Source organism: Lolium rigidum, chromosome 1 (assembly GCF_022539505.1).
Source record: "Lolium rigidum isolate FL_2022 chromosome 1, APGP_CSIRO_Lrig_0.1, whole genome shotgun sequence".
In the NCBI taxonomy this organism is placed as follows: Eukaryota; Viridiplantae; Streptophyta; class Magnoliopsida; order Poales; family Poaceae; genus Lolium; species Lolium rigidum.
The window spans coordinates 318,981,188-318,991,550 of NC_061508.1; the positions used below are offsets into that span (position 1 = coordinate 318,981,188).

The 10,363-nt window shown below is 46.8% G+C and overlaps 1 pseudogene; it reads left to right on the top strand.

Annotated features, from left to right (window-relative positions):
• Nucleotides 1-559: 559 nt before the first annotated feature.
• Nucleotides 560-1,928, top strand: LOC124698245 (annotated as a pseudogene).
• Nucleotides 1,929-10,363: the final 8,435 nt, after the last annotated feature.

Below are 10,363 nucleotides of genomic sequence, written 5' to 3' on the forward strand. Positions count from 1 at the left end.
TATGTCGTCTTTGCCGTGCAGTAGTCATTGCTGTGCGGTTTTCTTTTCGTTGGACGGCAAAAATTCTTTACCGTGCGTGAGAACACGGCAATGAATGGTTGCACGGCGGCCGTTTTCCCGTAGTGGCATGAACCGAAGAAGGAAGAAGCTGATCATCTATCCCCTGCTAATGGCCTGATCATGGATGTACAAGCGTTTCTTTTCTTTGTCCAGTGCCATTTGTCTGCTAGACACGAGTCATCTCAAATGCCAGACATGGTGATTAGGGAGCCGTTGCATCCATCCAGAAATCTGCTGCACGTCTCCATCGGTTTTAATGTGTTACAGTACGTACGCCATCGCCGTGCCAACCCTCTCAGGCGCCGCTGGTGCTCTCTACGTACAGCACCGTCCTGCCCTGTCTCCTCTCTTCTGGCGCCAACTCACACGCACTAGGCCGTGCTGGCAAGCTCCTACTTCGATTCGACGAACCATCCATACATCCGGCACGCAAAGCTTATCTCCAAACCCCTATATAAACCCCTCACGCTCTGCTCATTCGAATCACACACAGCACGAGCTTCGATCGAGCTCTCTACACTCTTCTCATCTTCTTGGGTACACGACACAAGCTAGTTGGGTAGAGTAAGATTCGGATCGAGCAGCATCATGGCTCGCATGGCAGTGTCGGTGCTAGCTATCCTGCTGGCCTCTTGTGCCATTGCGGCGGCGAGCTTCGACAAGGAGTTCGACATCACCTGGGGTGACGGCCGCGGCAAGATCCTGAATAATGGGCAGCTCCTGACGCTGGGGCTGGACAAGATCTCCGGCTCCGGGTTTCAGTCCAAGCACGAGTACCTCTTCGGCAAGATCGACATGCAGCTCAAGCTTGTTGCCGGCAACTCCGCCGGCACCGTCACAGCCTACTACGTAAGCTTGCTGACATTGATTTCGCTGCCTGGTGTGATGTGCGTGGCTAATCTGGTGTGGTGTATGTGCAGCTGTCGTCGATGGGGGCGACGCACGACGAGATCGACTTCGAGTTCCTGGGGAACGAGACCGGCAAGCCGTACACGCTGCACACCAACGTGTTCTCGCAGGGGCAGGGCCAAAGGGAGCAGCAGTTCCGCCTCTGGTTCGATCCCACCAAGGACTTCCACACCTACTCCATCCTCTGGAACCCAAAGCACATCATGTAAGCTTATTTGCAAATCGCCGGCCGCCGGAGCTTGACATTTTTTTTTCCAAGGACCCAAAGTTCAGAGCTTGAACGATTTGTTCTTGCTGTCAATGCAGATTCATGGTGGACGACATGCCGATCAGGGACTTCCGGAACCTGGAGGGGAAGGGGATCTCCTTCCCCAAGAACCAGCCCATGCGGCTCTACTCCAGCCTCTGGAACGCCGACGACTGGGCCACGCAGGGCGGCCGCGTCAAGACGGACTGGTCCCACGCGCCCTTCTCCGCCTCCTACCGCGGCTTCAAGGCCGACGCCTGCATCGTCGTCGCCGGTGGACGCACGCGCTGCGGCGCCTCCATTGGCACGGAAGCCGCCCCAGGTACCGCCGGTGCCGGCGCCGGCGAAGTGGTACAACCAGGAGCTGGACCTGACGCGGCAGCAGCGTATGCGGTGGGTGCAGAGCAACTACATGATCTATAACTACTGCACCGACCCCAAGCGCGTCGCCCAGGGCCTCCCCGCCGAGTGCTCCATGTAGTGCTGCGCATTCATGACAGCAGCAGCGGACCGAGTCGATCGCCGGAGCAAGATGGCTGGCCCTGGCCGGAGAAAGGGAAGAAAGGTGGCGTCTGTATAGATCTCTAAAATAAATAAGGATAGGTGATGGGAAAATGTGTACTGTAGGACGGTGGTTGGTAGATTCTTCAGTTTGTTGTTCGGCACGGTCAGTTCCTGTGTAATATATGCTTCCTATCTTGTTCTTCTTGAAGTGTCATGTTGCTTTTGGAAACAGCGTAATCTTTGTCGTTCCTTTCAATGTTACCGATTTGAAACCTTGTCAATCACTCGGGTCAATGCAAATGGGTGCCAAAACTGATAGGCAGTATTCAGATCAAGGATTTGGGTATCTGCAAAAATACATCTTATAGCTGAAGATAACTGGTTAAATATCGGACGATATTTTTAAATTAGATAATATCTAGCATTTTGAATACGGGTGTGTCTAAGGCTCAGAGCATGACGTCACCGTCTTCCTCGTATCCGATGTGTGCCCCGCCGCCACCGCCGGCCGAACAGTCGACCTACCCACTCGCGGCCAACGCACTTCCGCGAGGCCTCGCCACCCTGCCCCGTCAAAGCTCCTCCTCCGCCGGTCCATCACCACCCGGCCATCCCTCTAAGCCCCGATCCCTTCTCCGATGTCGGCACCCTGCACCTGCACCCTGAATCCTAAGATCCCCGCCGTCTGTGGCACGGCCAGCTACGCCGTCACCGGCTCTGGCTCAGTGGACGCTCCCCCCCCTCGTTGTGCAAGGTAGAAGACGAGCACGGATCTTGGCGCGATTCAATGGCTGCATGAACCGTTTGAATATAATTTGCATGGGAGAAGAAATAGAAATCTTATACAAATGATTAGGGCATTGGTTATAGATGAGGGAAATGCATATAGTTTAGGTTAAATTAAAAAATGTAGTCTATTTTTGTACACGATAAAGTCATTTACAAGATGAAACGGGAGTTCGGTTACGGACCGGTAATCGCGGAATCTCTCAGTCACAAAATTCCTGATTCAGATCACCGGCTTGACATAGTTGCAAGTAGGCGTGTAGCAGTCGCCAGGTGTTTAGCATCGACGTCGCAACTCCCCCGTAGTTCCATAGCCAAATACCCCATTAACTGGTACGTGTGGTGTGGCTCTTTCTTTAATTCTTTTCACCATAACGATCGGCATCCTTGTTGGATAGAAAGATCTACGTACACGCTGCTCGGTTCGTGTCAGGTGACAAGAAACTCCGTCGGTAGTACAAGGCATGGCCACCACTGGCCGGGTGGCAAGACGACGGGAAGATCACTGCCACAGTGCCACGATAAGCGACAAAGGACATGGGTCTCGTAATGATCCGTCAGGTCCCAGCTGCACCTGCACGCCTTCGTCGTCTTCACTGCTGCAATGGCCAAAGGTTAATGGCGTGCACGCACGCACGATACCGCCCAAGCTGCAGACCGCCGATACGTTGATGGGCAAGCTAGCTAGCTCATGCTCGCCTGTGATGTTGCCTCGGAGGAGCTAGCTACAAGGCCTTATCTTCTCGATCTTCGAGTACAGATGCAGGCACAAATTGACATAGAGTCTAGAGACCTAGAGTGATATCATGGAATTTCTGGAATTCATTTCCCTTCTTTTGTCGCACGATTCTATTTGGAGTGTCGTCCATGTATGTTAGGTACAGTTACGGATCTTCTGTGAAAAGGAAAAAATTACTCTTCAATGATAGACACGGTTGGCAAGGAACAAGTTACTCTTCCATGACGGTTGGCGCCGATCGGTCCATGATTAGTAGTTCAGTACCTTGCTGTACACGGCGGCAATGATAGACTCAGGAACAGGAGAGACCTGCAAGATTCTCAGATTTATGAATTCTGACGGAGACAATAATAGGGTGCCCTGGGCGTTTATTTCGGTCGCCCGGATCTGAAAACATTGAAAAAGATTGAGAAATGTTAGCCAGTGATGTCACTTAATCAGAGAGCGTTGGAGCAAATGTCTGGTTTCTTGTAAGATTTGTGCAGCTAGTTGACATTATATACCCTTTCCATAAAAAAAGAATAAATATGTGATAGATAATTAATTAGACACGGCTAGTTCTCGATCAATATAGAACTAACTTAATTTTCGACCAGACGGTGGAGGCAGCCTGTCATTCGAGCCTGGCCAAATATATCTGCAGCTTATTTGTTGAGTATTTTGCCCATCCAAAGCCAATCTCTAATCACTATTTCTTAGTAGTTTTTTCATGAAGTTTGTCAACTTATTTGTTGAGTATTTTGTCCATCCAAAGTCATGTGTGATGTCACTTAATTTATGTGTAATTCATGTGCTACTGAGAAAAATGAAGTGTAATTGTACATCCATGTGAAATTTTAATGCGCATGAATCTAGAACTAGCAGAAGGGTTAATTGGTTTTGTTGCAATCTCATGATCCAAATAATATGGATAACAATTTCCCCTATGATTGGAATCTTCTATTTTTCTCAAAATTTCTTTGTTCTGAAAGAGCGCTAAATTAATAGAAACCAATCAACTGATGATGTTAAAATGAGTGGAAACCTAATGCATAAGGAGGTAAAAAAATATATGAGAATGCACATGATTCAACACAATTTTTTTATTAGGAAACAAGCATGCACATTATCAAGAATGCGATTACAATGGGGTCTCTTACCGTGTGTGTGTGTGTGGTCCGTAAGGTCTGAAGGTGGACCAAATGTGTGTGATGTACTAAACTACCCCAACCTGTACCAAAACCGAAATGCATGAACCAATTAACCAGCTTGCCAAAAAATTCATGAGAAATCAACAAATTAGTGCATCTGTTGTGCATATACTTTTCAAACTCAACAATGAAACTATATCACACATGGTTCTAAAGAGTAATGTATTTTACATTTTAATGAGTAATAAATTTTAAGGAGGTCTATAATTGTTTGCTAGAAGACTCCAGAAGATCCAAAATCGCTGGTCCTGCATTTTGTGCAACACATGTTACTTCTATAGCTGTAAACCATATTTGCTTCACTGTTTGATGATTGCAAATGGTCCTAAAACAAGAGGATGGACTCAGGACAGTGTGTCTACAGTCTACTCAACTAGATAGCACCTACAGCACCTAAGCTTCAAGACCTTGTCGTTTGTTTTGGGTGCACATATTTCGAATATGGAGTCTACCGTTCACATGCCTATGCAAATGAAACCTACATCATTGCATGCTCCCTCCGTTTCATATTACTACGTATATAAGGATTAGTCAAAGTTAATCTTTGCATTATTTGACCAACTATGTATGATAAATTATGAAAATGTACAATATCTCAATATAAAATACAATGTTGGTCATCACTATATATGATTTGTCAAATTTTGCAAAGTTTGACTTTGACTAAGCTTTTTATATATATGAAGTAATATCAAACGAAGGGAGTAGGTTATATGGAGTTACATGGGGTTGTGGTGGTAGGTTTTCATGTCTTAGTGAGCATTCGAGGGCAGATCTCGCGCATTGGGTTTTCCTACTATCTAATCAGCAACCTCCTCCTATCGTTTGTATGAACTTAATTATTTCCATTGCTAATGGAGAGAGGTTGAAACCTGTTTGGAAAAGAATAAGTTCCATCGCCCAAACAAAACACTGTCTCCACATGTATAATTGGTTCAACATACTAGACAGGGGGCGTACTAGCTTTCACGAATCATGGCAATACTAAAGCGACTTTTCAGGACCAGGCCGTCTTCATGCAGGCAGCTTCAGATAGCTAGCCCTGGTGCCTGGACATCTTAAGCTAGTCAATGTGGAAGAATTCGGATCACCAGATGGTTTGCTGCCACGCAATTGAGCTCTCTTGATCAATAGTTTCCGTTTGTTCGTCAGAACTTTGGATCGTTTGGCAGCCTGATGATATACAGAGATAGAAGTTGATGTTGATGCGCGCTATAAATCAGCCTATCTTCTTGCCAAGATAAGCATGGCACGCACAAATGTAGCGTGAACTGTATAATCTGTCGGGCAGACATACAAGCCAAGTCACGGATGAAGCACGGGGGGACACGATACCGGCAAAGCAACATCAAGGACTATCACAGATTGTCTGATTAGCAGGCTGATAGCTTCGTATGTACATGCACGCACATCAGTTAGAGCGTCTTATGCTGTAGCCACAGTTACACTTGAAGCTGTCTGCACGGCTATTCATCGAGCTGTATACAGCTAGCCAGCCTGTAGATGCTGCAGCCCCTTTCCCAGTCGTCTAGCAGCACATACAGATGCTGCTGCTGCTGAGGCTGAGACGGCCGCTTGGCCGGGCGAACTGAGCAGTGACCCGATGACCTCCGCCGTTTCGACAGAGCGCCCGGCAGGCTGGTCTTGATCTGAATTAAAATCGCCGGATCCCCTTTCTATTCGATGGAAGCGACCGGGGGTGCTTTTTCTTTCCTGGGTACTCACGTGCTAGCTAGCTGTATTCCACCTGGAATCGATGGAAGCGGAACGCGCGCGCGGGGGCCCACCTGAAATCCAGTAGCAATCGTCTGCTTCATTCTCACTATGACTGAGAGGGAATGTTAGAATACGTATATGTGTAAGGTTAGAGTTCTAGTCTATCTCGTATACCTACTCTAAAAGGTATATATGTCGTCCCGTCCACCTTGTTGGCCACAATCTCGTCGGTGGCATTGAGGACATCATCGAATCGTCTGATCCTTTCTACCATGGAATGGTGGATCTCGTTTAGCATACACCATTTGGTGCCAAAAGATTCGGACCAATGCAATGGCTACGACTTCCCTTCTAGGGTGTTGGTTCATAATTAGAGCCACGTACATGCATGCTTCCCGGCTGCCATCAACTACGCTAGATCGGCATTGGATGGGGAGCGGCCACAACGGCACACCAACAACTAGCTTCGACGGAAGTAGTGGCCGTTAGGTGGTCAAAGGACCTCAACCGAATTTTTATTATGTTTGGTGGTGCATTGTACTTGCTCTGAACTTCTGGATTCTTTCCTACAATGAAAAGAGAGGAGGACGGGAATCACATGCAGGTACGTAGCTAGTCGATGCATGCATTTCTTTCTTTTCTTTTCTTTCTAAATTCATTTTCTGTATTTAGAAAAGAGGTGAGTCACTTATTTTTGGATGGAGGTATTCCCTCCATTTGATAAATACGTGTATGTTTTCTTTCTGGAAGTCAAACATTTTTCAAACATTGATCAAACTTTTACACAAAAATAGCAACATATGTGACATCAAATTGCTATATTATTAAATTACATGTCAAGATGATTTTGGCGATACTAATTTAGTGTCATTCATGCTGCTACCTTTTTCTAGGAAGGTTTTCCAAGTTATTTTTTTTACTTAAATTATGTTCAAATATACGTTTATTTGAGGATGAAGGAGTACAAATCAAACCACATTTTTGCAAGATTTATTTAAAATAATTTAATGACTGGCCTATGGAATGCATCCATCCTTGTGAGTCACCTCGTTATTCTCCCAAATGCACAAACATGGACAACACAACTGGAGTCCCAAGGCATCACTCCTCATCTCCTCGATCTTTGTAGCGTATCCACTCATCGGCTCACCACCCATGCGTGTAGTCCCCTCCCTCCTTTTCCAGCTCTTCAACCCTCTTTTCCGCAAGCTCCCTTTCACCGCCACTTGACGGATCGATCGCCGCCTTCTCTTTTGTACTCCGCCCCTCCGACTGACCGCTTGCATCACCCCTTAACGGCCGCTTTCAACCAACAGCGTGACGAGAAGGACGAGAGGCTGCAGTCGAGGAGCTGCTTGCACGCACCGATTGAATCGGGTCACGGACGAAGGAGGCACAGCCACGGATGGTGCCTACTGCAGTGTGGAGGCGGAAGCGCGGATATGATCTGCGTTTGCTATGGTAGCGCCAAGGGGCGGAATCCAAATTAGAAGCCCGAGCTCACCTGCTACCAGCACGTCGCCGTAAAGCTCCCCGGTTTGTCGCTGCTATGTGCTCTCTAGATGCAGTCACCCTCCTTGGTTTGTTGCTGCTATAACCTTGTTGGTTCCGTATTGTTTGCTACACATGTTAATTTCATGTGATCATTAACTATGTTCTTGCCAAATTCCATCGTATCTTGTTCAAGTTTGGATATAGTAGTATGTAGTAGTGTTATGCACAAGCACTTATCCAGATTTTTCCTACGACACTAGTGGCATGTATATATGGCCTTTGTGGCTGTGATGAAACATCTAGTGCATTACTCACACCAAGCCCAGTGTTTTTCGCGGGAGTTCAGTGAGAGCTACAATATTTGGTAGCAGATTTCAAAATCATATTAGCCAAATAGCTAAGTTGCTTGCATTCTTCCAAGTACCAACCATAAACTATAATAAAAAAACTCACAAGTCTGCCACCCAGTACTACCCTATTATATGTTGATCATCATCTTGAAGATATTTTGTTGAGGAAAGAAACATTGTGCACCTATTACTGAATTGGTAGAAATCTTTTGGCACAGAAAAAGAAGAAAACCCAAAGCTCGATGTTGATTGCATTTAGTGGCCCGCAAAAACGAATCGATGCAGCAGCCCGTCTCTCCGTTCCCAAAACGATAGAGACCACGACGCCGCCCCAGCCTAGCTGCTCGCCGGCGCGGCGCTCCCTTCTCCCGCTCAACTACACCGCATCTCCGCCACCCCCTTTCCCCGTCGTCTCCTGCTCTACAGCTTCCCTGTCATCACCTCGCCCTTCTGTCCCCACCGGTGGGTGGTATGGGAGCCGGCGGCGGACGACACGACGTCCACGGAGAAGGCCTTTCGCCAGGAGGACAACTTCACCATCCATCCGCGAGCCCTAGCACCCGCCGACGATGATGTCGACCACCGACGCCAGAGGGATGCGTGCTCAAGGTATGACATGTGCCCAATCTGAACCCTCTTCCTTCTCCCCCAATTCCATCTCTCTGACTCCGAAATCAATTATTTCGCCGACCAGGCAGACGAGGAGGAGCGCCGCACGATAACTACTCGGAATTAGAACGCATTGGAGAGTCAATTCTGTGCGCGACTTCAATGAGCTGAGAGCTCTGCACGGGCAAATTCAAGAAGCCCACAGCCATGGGCTAGAGCTACCTTCAGTGCCCTACCCGGATACACTGCGTGCGCCTACAGTATGTCCAACATACAGAAGCTGCAGTTCATCACAGAGCCACGGAAACTGTTGGCCGCAACGGTGCTGGATGCCATGTGGATGGCTCAGCCTCTAATCAGTGCTGATATTGTCCTCATGAAACACAAGGTACGATTGTACTTTCAGTTTTACCGGTTCCTTGTAAAATATACATGCACATCTATTGGCTACTTCGTCTAATTTGGGAATTATTATGTGTGTGCCAATTGCCGGAGAGCAACATCACAGAGGTGTCTATCACACATCTTTAGACTTAAGCCTACCAAATTTCTACCAAGGCTCATATTTTCTATATAACTGATGTAGGTGAATGGAGCGGCTTGGCGGTCTGGCAACATCACTCTTGTCATCGAGGCCGCCGATCCCTCTACTGCCACCGTGGTCAGGATGCTACTAGTAGGACCTGTAATTCGACGAAGAAGTGGGGCTCGACATGGTTGGTTCTGGTGTGGCGTCCTCGCCGCCCGGGTTCACCAATGGCGACTCTGTCCACAGCAGCCACATATGTCTCTCGAGAGGACACCGTCGTCCTGCTGCTCGGCCGTGGATGACCTCGAGCACAAGGTGTAGAGTATGGACACATCGCTGGCATCACCATCAAGCACCACATCGAGTTAACCTCACTCTCTCCAACCATGATCGTGTGGTATGGTTTCTGCAGATGCTCTTCTATGTGCAATATCTTCTTACTAAATGAGAGGGAAAATTAAGCAAGTGAGAAAGTTTGCATGGTCCCTTCTTTTTTCTTCTGTTAGCTGATTTGTTTGATCTGAATTAGTAGCCTTTTCCTATTCGTTGTTGCTAGCCATGTAATAGCATTCTCTCCCTTAGCTGCCTAGTTATACCTTCTTATGTTCATACAACTGTCAATTATTACTTTGTTTCATTTGGAGCTGGTGACGCTGAAGGAAAACAATTATGTCAAGCAAAACAGATAAATTCGGAGTCGAGAAGTGGCTTAATAATGATCCTTAATAGAATGATCCCTGGAACCAGAACTCATTTTGTTCTTAAAAAATGAATCTGTACTAATGAATCTTCATTAAACAATGTAGGTGCAGTGATGTGATCTTGTGTTCAAAATTGTATCAGCGCCGTTCCGAAATATAAGCCTTTCTAGAAAGCTAATTTAGCTTTCTAAAAAAGCTTTCATTTTAAAATGGAGATAATATTCAACAAGCTTTGCACTGTCAATAAGGCAAAAAAAGTCCTTATTTTGATTTATACAACGCCAATACCTAGGCTAAGTTATTCGAGACATAGCATTCAGTTCCTTCTGTATGATCTTCACATCGAGACATTCTTTGTACTACATTTACAAAATTGTTTGGCAAGATGCACTAATCTCTAACCAGTTACAAGCCTGTATCAACCAAAAATACTTTTACTGGATGACTATGCAAAATTTTGTAACGACGGGTTTGTGGTATCTTCAGGCTGTATTGGAGAGCACAGGAGCCGCTGAATTACACACACAAC